Here is a 12,383-nt window from a genome sequence, read left to right as displayed (position 1 = left end):
CCGGGGAAGACACAGGCCTTGGGCATAGGTTGTTCCTGCAGCCAGCATGGGATGGCCCCAGACCACTTTGGGAAGGTGGCCTAGAACCAGCACAGACTGAGTACGCAAATACAAACTTTGGAGTAAGAATTATACCCACATTAATTTTCACCAAGGAAGCATTTTTCAGGACAAACTCCATTAAGTTAATTTAATTCTTAGATCGATGTCTTGCGTGGCATACTTAAATTGTTTCCCATTTTTTTTTTTTTTGGAAACTATTTTCACTGGGATCAATTCTTCTACGTTTACATTTTATGAAGATTTGATTCATTGATCGGCTTTTGCACCATAACAAATTTTACTAATTTATAACTCCTGCTGTTGAGCTTTCTTCCGTGGCAATTATTCCTCCAAGTCCAATTCTCCAGGGTGAAAGCTGTGCAGAGAGCCAAGGTTGGCCAAGAAGATGCAAGTATCTATGAATTTTTAAGTCAATAACAAATTTCACCCTGTGTGCTTTTAGCTGTTGTCAGTTTAATTTGTGTTGATTGTTTCTAGGGGCATAGTTGCTATGAATTGGGCTGAAAAAAGGCTGAGAGTTAATATTTCTTTTTTAACTAAGAAGATTCGGAGCAACTTTGTAGGACAGAGGCAGTGAGAGGCAAAGGTGGAGGCACAGAGAACTGTAATTCTCAAAGCTTAGCTTTTAAGCATCGCGACACACTCTGGGAGTGAAGACGCTGTTGCTGAACTTGTCACCTACCAGGAAGGAGACAGAGCATCTCGGAGACCAGGAGACACAGGAGGGTGAGCGAGAGGATGGGGGAAGGAGTCAGTATCTGGTCAGGTCTTACTAAGTGTCAGCTACAGTGTCGGCCTTTCCCTAAGTCCATTCATCCCATTTTCAAAGAATTCAAGAGACAGGATTTTACAGATGTGGGGACAGGTGCAGAGAGGTTATTTAATTGGCCCAAGGTCTCACAGCTGGTAATTATCAGAGCCAGGTAGGAAATTCGGTGTTTCTCACTCCAAAGACCATGTTCAGCACCAAGAGGCCACTCAGGAAAAAAAGAAAAAGCAAATCAATTAATTCATCAGTCTAAAGTTTTCAAGAAGATCTGAACTCTGTGACCCAGAAATTCTACTTCTGAGAACTATTTGCACAAGTGCACACACGATTTCTAACACACCATGTGACTAACAGCCCTCTGGAGGGAAATGGTTAAATAAACTGTGGCACCTGCACACCACGGGATTCTCTCCAGCAGCCCAGGAGAGTGAAGGCAGGAGATGCCTACAGATAAGAGAGGCTCCTCACGGCAAATTATTAACTGAAAATCAAACTGTGACATTCTGCAAGAGCTTGATAGCACCCCACAAAATGAAATTCTGTAATTAGGTGCAGACATAGAAATAGATGCTGGGCCTCCTGGTGGCCTAGGGGTTAAAGCCTCAGTGCTATCATGGTGTCAGCCTGAGTCTGATCCCCGGCCAGGGAGCTACCCACATGGCGCAGCAGACCTCTCCTGTCTCCCCGCTGCTCCCCTCAGCAGTGTATCTCAGTAGATCCATCTGTTCTGCTCCCCACTCTGTCTCTGGTGAACCCTTTCACCCCCTGCACCTCTGGCCTACAGTGCAGTTCTTCTACACAAATAAATAAATAAATAAAAATATTTAAAAAAAGAAATAGATGCAAATGCATATGAGGAGAAATGGCATGTATAGCACATATATGGTTTGGTGTTGGGACATGTCAAGGAGATGCTTACTTATCTGCATTTTTCATTAAAAATGAGATTATATCTTTTAATGAGAAGCAATAAAGCATTGCTGGGAAGGGTCTAGGAGCTAGAACCACTTCAAGTCCCACCTCTGAAGTTAACCAGCACTGGTCTGGGCACGTGACTTAGTGTCTGCAGGACTCTCTGTAGCCAGTGGAGACACCGGATATGCTGATCCAGGGGCAGCCGAGAGGACTGAATGAGGAGTTACAGGTAAGGTGTTAGAGCAGCGCCTGACCAGAGGGAAGCCAGGAAGCAGGAATGGAGAAGGTGCAGGAAACCAGGCTGTGCAAGGACCGCATCGCCAAATGCTGGGCTCACCCACAGGAACCACGTCGCACACACGTGCACCAAGTATTCAGGCAGGAACCAGCGCTGCTGCCCACAGCAAGCAGGGAGGCTGCTCCCTGGGGCCCAGGCATAAGAAGGGAGCTTCTCTGCCAGGGCTGACACTGGACACTTATGGGTACAGGGTGCTGGGCAACCTCACTGTACCCTATGGGTGTGTGGTGGCTTTAACCATGTCCCCCTAAATCCATGTCCATTCAGAAATGTTGAAGGTGAGTTTATTTGGAAATTAGGTCTTTACAGATGTAATTAGTTCAGGGTCTCAAGGCAAAATCATCCTAAACTTGGGTGGATCCCAACTCCAGTGATTTTGAAGAAGAACCCCTTCTGAGAAGAGGAGATGGGGGGAGGAGGCCACTGCAACCAAGGCAGACACTGGAGGGATGCAGCCACAAGCCAAGGGAACCCGTGGCCTCCAGAAGCTGGATCCTCTCCCAAGGCTTTGGAGGGAGCATGATCCTGCTGACACTGTGATTTGGGGCTTCTGGCCTCCAGGACTGTGATTCTGTGGCTTTAGCCCCGAGTCTGGGTCTATGGCCATTCATCACAGCAGCTCTGCCATGGGCCCTGCCCTGCTCCCCTTGCGCTTCTCTTATAAGTGCAAGGCAGCTGGACTCGCCAAGGGAGAGGGGGCTGCTTTGGGCTGTCCCCACACTTACCATGGGGCATAAGCAGCTACCAGCCTATGCCCAGGCCTGCCACAGCCTGAGTGTGCCGGGTGCGGGGAAGGCCCCTCCTCCCCTGCAGCTGCCTGGGTGAGACCTTGTCCAGAGGACACATGAGGGCTGAGGCTATTCCCACAGTGACCCCTTTAGCAGCCGGGTCAGTGGGAAACTGCTGGCAATTTTCACAGCAGAGGAAGCGGAAATTAACTCCTGAACTGCCCCGAATCTGAGCTGCTTAGGGAAGCACCCACTTCCCTGGTCCTAGTCTCCCCACCACTCTACAGGGGTTCAACCTTCAACTTCGTGTTGGCACAAGCAGAGTCAGCGTTCATGGGTACAGCGAGATGCCGGGCTGAGTGTGAACACTGGCTCTGCCACTCATCAGACAACAGGCTTCTGCTCCCTGAGCCTCAGTTTCCTGTTCCGTAAAATGGAGAGAACACCTCGCTGGCAGAGTTGAATCAGGATGAACGAGACCGTAGACTTGAAGTCCCTGCGTGGACTCGGCAACCCTTAGGACGAGGCAACCCTTAGGAGATGGAGCTGCCGGGACCACCTGACTTCTCATCATCTTCCCAGCAGGAGCTCCCAACCACGCCCTTTCTGGGGTTGACTCCAATACGAGGATCACACCATTTTTGGTTTGTTCTCCCCTGATGAACTAACTTCTTTCCCCACCTCAGTAGAAGGAGCAACACTCTGGTGAGCAATACAAAGGCTTTCCAAGGAAAGGGAGACATTTTAAAGTTAAAGTCTGCACAAAATTGGCTCTAGGGGTTTTGTGTAACAGCAGACAATGAGAACTGGGCTCACAGCACGGTGTTACAGGTGAGCTGGGATTCATTATTTTATATCGTGGCACAAACATGAGCTTTGGAGCAAGTCTGACCCTAGACAAGTAATTAACCTCTTTATGCCTATTTCCTCGAAGGCAAATGGAAATGATGCCTGTCATCGTCTCATCAGGCTGATATGAGGCTTCCTTAGGATAAAACAGGCAAAATGTTCAGAACAGGACCTGGCACCCAGGTAAGTGTCCTATAAGTGGGATTTGTCAGTCAGGAACACCTCGCTTAGCTCCCCAAACAAATCAGGCAGCTTATTCAAAATAAGGTTTAGGTGGATGGAGAAAGCAATTCAAAGCAAGTGAATTCCAGGGTGGGGTTGCAGCAAAGGCCTCAGGGAGAGCCAGTAAATAGACATTCAGACTGTAAGTTGCTCAAGAGGATCATGGATTAAGCTCTGAACTATGTAGTGGCCGAGGTAAAAAGAAGGCCACGCCCAGCCACATGAAATGTGTTGTCCCCAAGAGGAAAGCATGCCTTGAAGTAAAGGAGGACAGAGCTGTTCCTGGCATGAATACCTGCGGGACGCTATGGGTTGACAACCTTGACACGGGGGTCTGTAATGACACCAGCAGCAAGCTGTCGAAAATAACTGCAATTGCTTCTAGGGCCCTCCAATGCCAGCCCAATGAAAACACAGTGTAGTGCAAGTTCAATGAATTCATGTTCCTCTAGCTCGATGATGTTGCCTAATCACCCAGTGTGAAGACTGACCAAGAAAACTACCTGGATTTAACTGAGAAAAGCAAAACAGATATGCAATTAGAGCAATTCAGCATTTGTGAACTGGATGAACATGTGGCCAAATGCCCAAAGGAAACGCAGGAAGAACTGGAGCATTATGCTCCGAAGAAACTTTTTTTATGATTATTATAAGTAAAAATTTGTTACATACAAAAAGGGTTTAAAAAGCCCATAGTCCTAAGCACCTAGCAACGCCTTCATGAAGTCATTTTAATGCATTTCATTTCTCTTTTCCGCCCTTCTCTCTTTCTTCTCTCTCCACCTCCAATCCCACAGAATTGGAATCCCACTTTGTTCATTACCCCCTTTAAAAAAATGTTTAACACTTGATGTCAAAATCAAAAACTTTGAAAATCCACTGACATAATTTTAACAGAGTTTAACAAGAAATAACTAAATACAAAGGAAAAAGGTGCCTGTACTTTCTGGAGTTTTTAAGGAGAAAATTCCTAACTCTATGATGAAGTGGCAATTATTTTTTGAGCTTTATTTGCAGTGTGGGGGTGGATCTCAGAAACCAGGTCATCGTCGATGTGATTTTCTCTGGAGATGACGCTATCCCATTTAGAACAGCTCCCAGAACCCTGATGTCTGCTTTCGAACTCAGCAGCTGAAAATGAGCCCTCTGTTTGATTCTGCAAGACCGATTAAATACAGCTAGTAGAACCTGCTCAGATGGCGTCTTGAGAAACCTGCTGTGCAAAGCAACTACACTTCGATGAGGACCCTTCCTACCTTTGCCTTGGCAATGTCAACATCCCCCGGCCAGTTTCTTTTGAGGCTGCTGCAATCTTACCAACTCTTACATCATCAATTAATAAATACATATATATTACCAAACATGCATAGTATATACAATATTGAATATGCGTATATAAAGTGTGCCTAAAATATAACTTCAGTCTCCAAGTCTCCCCTGGGCCCTAGCACCTCGTAGATCCAATTTTCTTGCCGGCATTGCCAAGCAGGAGGCCAGCCTTAACGCCTGCACTTAATAATTCCACAATGTAGTCACTTAGCTAAACAGCCTGCTGGATAATTGGCGAGCCATGTGAAGCGTCAGGTTCTTTATCTCTTGAAGGGGATAATAAGTGTTATGAAGATGAAGTGAGATTATGCATGGGAGGCCATAGCTCACAGGATGTTTGGTCTCATAGATGCAAAGGTGATAGGAGAATGTGACGATGCTGTGTCCGGGTCTCGTGGGCGCACCTCCCCTGGCTCTGCATTCTCCTCCTGAAATGCCTTTTTCATTTTTATCCAGTCCTCTCCAGACAGAACACCACGCGTTCAGCATTCAACTAATGAGCCTCTGGAAGCCCGTGGATGACCTATGTCTGAATCACTAATAAACTGTGGACTCTCCATCAGTTTGGAGAACCTGGGCTCTGAGGTTCAGGTTCGATGTTTACCTTTTCCTGGGAGATGCTTGACACCTGGTGGGATATGTCATCACTGACCTCCTTGTATTTTGACAGACACGCCACCGAATATAATTTGAACCTTGCAGAAAAAAACACTTCTTGGTCAAAAGACAACCCTCCTAATTCTTCTCTCAAACTCTTCAGTGTACAGGAAGACAAAAGACACCTGTCTGTTCCCTGACATCGCAGCACTGGGAATGAAATCAGACAGGGCACTGGGGGCCTGAGAGCTGAAGACTGATGCTTCTTAAAGGAAATTGGGATTTTTTTTCATAAATTATATACATATAATTGTGCATTAAAATCAATTAAAATTTTCTTTAAAAAGCACATAAACAAACCTGCTGTATGTTGAAATATTAGGCTCCTCAGAGTCCTGGGGACGTTGATTAATTTAAATCTAGGGAAGTGCTAGGCTTGCAGTCCTGCCCACTTCCCAGAACGGCTCGGAGAACATCAGCTTCTGATGACTGAGCGTTTGTAAATCTAAATCTGTCTCCACTCACTTGGGCTTCAGATCCCTCTTCTAGAACAGATGCTCTTGAAATCTGATTAGTGTACATCGGAATTACCTGCAGAGCTTGTTTAAGTATACAGAGCTCGTTGGAGCATACAGACTCCCCCTGCCCTGAAGCTGCTGACCGTGGGCTGGGGGTGGCTCAGGAAGCAGCGTTTTCACTAGCACCACCACTGATTCAGAACCAGGGTAGGATTGAGAAACACTGGCTGGGTAACTTGGGGTCACACATCACTTACCCCTGTTGGTTCAGGGGAGACCCACAGGTCCCAACAAATCTACTCCTGGAAAATCCTAATCTCTGTCCATAAGATCTGCCGTCTTTTCTCAGTGATTTACCTGGTACTTTCCAGAATGCTTTATATTTGTTAATTATGAATCTCAATAAACAATGAATCTTAGCAACATAGTTTTAAGTTTCTTTCTGCTTATCATCTTCCTAAAGCCATCTTGGACCCCGAAGAAGCATTTGGTGGGTCTACTCTTTGTATTCTCCCAATAACATGTGGCTGTTGAGTTTGTTTAGAAGAGTAGTTCTCAAATTTAGCATGATCAGAATCACCTGAAGCAAGAGGTCACAATTAAAATGCAGATCCACAGGTTCCATCACTAGAGATGATCCTCTGTTGGGCCCAGAAACTTGCATTTTAACAAATAATCCTGTGATTCAGGTGTAATTAATTCATCTGCTCTAGAAGAAGGAAGTGAAGCCAAAATGAGAGGAGATGGATTTACATTTACAAATGGCCTCTTGGAGAGACCTGGCTTTGGAGCATTATTCTAAATCCTTTCTGCAAAACTGATAGCCATTCATAGTTGTGGTTAGTCTGGATTTTATATTTTGGAAAATTCTAAATAAGTGCTCAAGTGTTCAACACAAAGAATCTTGGAACTATTTCTGAGATCAACGAGAAATGTAAACCACTCTTGGCCATAAATTGTACAAATTGTTTTCTGGGAGTTAGATAATAATTAAAACATCTATCTTAGCAAGCTTGGGCAGATGGTGGGTTTATTCTTTATTCAATCTTTGATTTAGGGGGTGCTTTACACTATTACTTCAAATGCAGAAACTAGAGCTAATGGAGTATGAGTTCAGTGGGGCGATTCGAACTGCTGCTAATTCAGAATCACACTATAGTTTGAGATATATCTGTCTAGTAGCCCAGCGTCACACACCACTCAACCTCCTTGGTTCAGAAGAGGCCCACAGGTCACGACAAAACCATTCTTAGAAAGCTAGGGAAAAATAACACAGCCTTTTCACTTTTCAGATGGGGAAACTGAGGCTCAGAGAGGTGCCACAGCTTGGACAATGATAGAGCCTGACTCAAGCCAAGCCGGGATACACATTGGACCATGATGCAGAGTCCTCTGTGTCTCCCAGGAAGTTGCATCTATGCAGAAGCCTCCCCATTTCACCACCCTGTGTGCGGGTGACTGACTCCATCTTCATCTGCGCATCCCCAAGTCTTGTGGGTAGAGGGGCAGGTCCAGCAACTGAGCTACCTGCTCGGGAATTTTGAAGGGTCACTGGAGTTTAGGGTATTGGGGTACTGTAAGGATCATGTCTGAAGGTCAACAATTCAGGGGCAGGTAAGGTACCTCTCTCTATTTTCTAAAGGGAAGAAAACTTCCAGAGACTGTACAAACTTCCAGAAGTTGTACTGTACTTGGTGAAGGAAGGCAAAGGCTAATTTTCAAAGCTGGGTGGTGGGCACACCAGGAGGTCATATTATTAGTAATATTATTCATTCCTTCAACAGTAAACCCTCATGATAATTACTCTTTTAAAATTATTTTATGATATATCCCATAGTTTAAAATAATGTATTTCATAATGAAAAAAATTAAAAGGAAATGAGATGTCAGAGGGAAGGACAGAGAACTTTCAGTGTGTGGGGTAGGCATTTGAAAGACACAGTCTCGCAGCAGGATGAGGAACAAACACACTCGGCCCAGAGTTTGCTGACCCTGGAGCTCTCAGCTGCTGGTTCTCATAATCATCTAAGGCTTCATTCACTGGAGCCACAGTTCATTCCATACACTGAGAAAAGTTCCAAATATTAAAGAAATGCAACTGAGACAGGAGAAAGTGGTTTTGTCATCTCAGAATGGAGCAGGAGTTTTGAATTATGGGTCAAAATCCAGAAGCCACAAAGAAATTGATAAATTGCACAGGAAAATGAAAAATCTGCATGAAAAAAATAACATCTGCAAGTTCCAAAAACAAACAAAAATCTGGGGAAAATATTTGCAATCACACCACAAATAAAAGGGCTCATTTCTCTAATATATAAATCAATATGAAAAAGCTCAACAAACCAATAGAAAATATAGCAGTTAAAAAAAGAACTACAGATGGTTTCTAATTGCATATGAAAATATGGTCAAATTTTACTGATAATAAGAAAAGTGCAAATTAAGAGAGACTTCAGCACATTTCACCCATAAGTAAAATGTAATGAGACTGATGACACACTGTTGGCAAAGACTTTGGGGAGATAAGGACTGGAGGTGCTCAGAACAGAATTCCCTCAGATGTTCAGAACAGGCCTCCCGAAAAAGTGCCATCTTGACATGATGGGTGTTTCCAGCTGTGGTTCACTGAGGCCCTGCAGGCTTACAAGAAATTTTACCTCTCCCTTAACTATCTAGAAGAATGCAAGCTGGGGGCATTACCCAGAAATAACCTTCCTATTGGAGAAATCTGTCTATACAGCAGGACAATGTCTAATTACAGAGCATCTGGTCTTCATCATGTGTACCACCCTCTCCTTGTCATAAGAGCCTCCCACCCTCCTTAAAGCCCCCTATCCCATTCCTGAGCTCAGTATATACCCTCATTTTTCCTCACTGATCTTGGAAGCCTAGTTACCATGTAGATTCCCCAGAGTTATGTAATCAAGTTGTTTTTTCTCTCCTGCTGATCTATCTGATGCTGTTTTGTAGATTACACTAGCCCAAGAAGAACCTAGAGAGGTAGGGGGCAATTTTCCCTCTGCCCCTACAGCACTCTCATACACTGAAGAGGTCAAGATGAATTCCCTTTGGAGGGAAATATGTCAATATATATAGTCTTTGATCCAGCATTTCAAGAAATTTATTCTACATTGTATGTGGCTCACATATGAAGATATTCATTGCAGATAGTTTGCAACAGAGAAAGATTGGAAACCGCCTAGATGTCCATCAACAGAAGCCTGAGTGCACACTTTTGGTACCTGCATGCAACAGAAGACTATGACTCTGCAAAGACTAATTTGGACTATTTATTCAGTGGAAGGATACATGGGAAATCAGTAAGTGTAGAGGATGCCAGGGAGATAAATAGCATGGAAGGAAGACTCTTCATTGTTTATCTTTTTCTATACTTTCTCATTTTTGAATTATGCAAATGGATGATTTATTTCAGAAGTGAATTTAAATAATTAACCAAGGAGTCGTTTAAACATGTAAGCACTTTCCCTCAACATTCAGCATGCTAAACCTGAAGGTCCAGGGATGAGTGATGCTACATCCTCACCTCCTACCTATGGGGTTATTTCTTTTCTTTTTTTTTTTTTAATAATTTATTTATTTATATATATTTTACATCATTGTTCATTTTTTTACAATGTTTGCTTTCTTTTCTCAGGTGTGGTCCCCATAGAATTTTCACCACCAATTCACCCATGTACCACATTCCTTTAGCTCTCGTCTGTGCAAAGCACCCCCTATGTGGGAGTGTAAAGCACCCCCTACGTGGGAGACTGACTATAGAGTAATCCCACCATCTGCCCAAGTTTGCCAAGATAGATGTTATAATTATTATATGGTTCCCAGAAAGCAATTTGTACAATTTATGGCCAAGGATGGCTTCCATTTCTCTACCCCCTTTTGTCTGCATTGTGAAAAAAATGAAAAAGAAAGAAAATGACCCATTTTGTGCTCTGGGTGACAGATGGATGAAGGAGGAAGCGGCCAGGCTTCTTCCACTTTTTCTAGCCATCCACAGGCATGTTTATGGTCTGGCTAAAGTAACCATATATGATGACGAGAAGACCTCAGTGGAAATGAACAAACAAACCCCCCACCCATGGCTAAACTGGAAAGTCCTGAAATTCTGGAAGGTTGGTCTTTTCTGGTATCTACAAAATTGAGCATGTGTACACTGTATGGCCTGTACTCGACATGGCACAAAAGACACACATCGAATGCCCTTGGAAGCACTACTCCCAAGAGCGCAAAATGGGATACAGCCCCAGCTGACCACATGAAGATGAGAAGAGACAGGTGAGTGTGTGGTGTCCCCACAGGGAAACGCCGCACGACAATGGGACGACACAACCGGAATGCTGTGCAATCTCACGACAAGAATGCACCAAGAACACACGCGAGAAGGAAAACAGACCACACAAATGTGTGGTTATAATTACAGGTTAGTGTCACAGGCAGAATGAAGCTATGGCTTTGGGAGGGAGCATGGGCTGGAAGGCAGACGGAGCGGGAGGCTGGGGATGAGTGGTTGGTCTGTGCAGTCACCGAGCAGCATACTCAGTACCTGTACATTTCCTGCACGTTGTCCTGCTCTCATAAAAAGTTTGAAAGAATCATTCTAAGCCAGCGTGTGCAGTATGGGAATGAGATGTGTCCAAAACTTCTAAGTAGGGGCTTCCCCGGTGGCGCAGAGAGTTGAGTGCAGCAGTCTCTGCATCATGGGTTCAATTCCCAGCTGGCCAGGGAGATTCCCACATGGCGCGGCAGACCACTCCTGCCTCGTCTGCTGCTCCCCTCAGCAGTGCTTTCGGCCCGTCTGCCTGTTTTGTTCCCCGCTCTGTCTCTGGTGAATCCTCTTGCCCTTCCATGCCTCTGCCCTGTACCCCTGCTATTGTATTAAAAAAACCAAAAAACTTCTAAATAAGTGCTGTGCTAGGCGCTGTTGCAATACAGATTCCAAAGAGACTGATGGGACCTAAGAGCTACCAGCCTTAGCTGACAGCTCCTGGGAAATTATGCTGACACCCACTCTCGATGGCACAGGGGGCCTTTACCCCACCAGACACAAGGGAGCAGCAAGGCTGTGGAAAAGGGCTGCAGAACCACCAAGCGGAAGGGGCTGTTGATTAGGCTTCCCGGACGGTAATGCCCCGCCGTCACGTTTCACCGGTCAGGAGGCCTGACCGCCGAGATGCTCCACGCAAGTCAATTTTCTGGATAAGCAAAACTTTCCTCATTAAACAAAGACTTCATTTAAAACAAAATCATTTTTTAATGGAACCCTTTCAAAAATGCATTTCACACATCCCTGCTTGCTGAAGAGTCTGCAGAATAGAATTTAACCTTTTCACCAAATAACAACACTCACAGTGAGGGCCCTCTGTGTGCCAGGCGCGGCCCAAGATGCTTTCATCAGATTTTCTCTCTCAATCCTCACAAAGTCCTATACTTTAGGGCCTGTTATTACGCCCATTTCATACAGGAAGTGGAGAGCAATTAAGTAACTGTCCGAGGCCTTTTAGAGAGGAGAGAGGCACCCTCTAACTCCGCAGCCGAAGCCCCAAGCCACTAAGCTCTCTTTCTGTCACAGCTGCAGTGACTTCCAGTGCTGCCCTCTGGGGTACCCACAGGTAGACCAGAACCCTGACTGCACCTTTCATGATAACCGAGTCCCCCTGCTTTTCTCTTCACATTCCTTTCCCCTCGCACCAATGTTACACTATTAGTTTTCCCAAAAAGCTACACTCCAAAGACTCCCATCTAAAATCAGATAAAAATCTATACCCCTTTGCATTCACCACGTTAAATGAAGTCTCAGCCTCCTTAGATCTTTCTGTTTGGCTAAAATATCCCATGGAGTTGAACCAACTTCTTTATTGGTTTACGCAACCCCCTCTGGCTTTCTGCACTTCAAAGGGTCCTGGATTTGCTTTTCCTTAACCCAACTCAGGAGGAGACCTGTGATGCCCCTCAGATTAACAAAAGCTGCCCGCAACTGGGGTCCATCCTGGCTGCAGCCCCTCGCCAGATAACACAGGGGTGGGGACAGATAAGCACAGGGCGAGTGGAGAGTCATTTTCTGGAAGGCTTACAGGCTG

At 45.0% G+C, this 12,383-nt stretch overlaps 1 protein-coding gene across 1 annotated transcript in view; it reads right to left on the bottom strand.

The window, feature by feature from the left end:
• Positions 1-12,383, bottom strand: part of GRIN2A (glutamate ionotropic receptor NMDA type subunit 2A) — a gene marked incomplete at its 3' end in the record, with an annotated part of 327,135 nt that overhangs the window by 33,141 nt on the left and 281,611 nt on the right. The gene's annotated exons all lie outside the window — the stretch shown is intronic.

The sequence above is a fragment of the Talpa europaea genome (genome assembly GCF_964194135.1).
Source record: "Talpa europaea genome assembly, chromosome: 12".
In the NCBI taxonomy this organism is placed as follows: Eukaryota; Metazoa; Chordata; class Mammalia; order Eulipotyphla; family Talpidae; genus Talpa; species Talpa europaea.
This window is presented reverse-complemented; position numbering and strand designations above follow the sequence as displayed.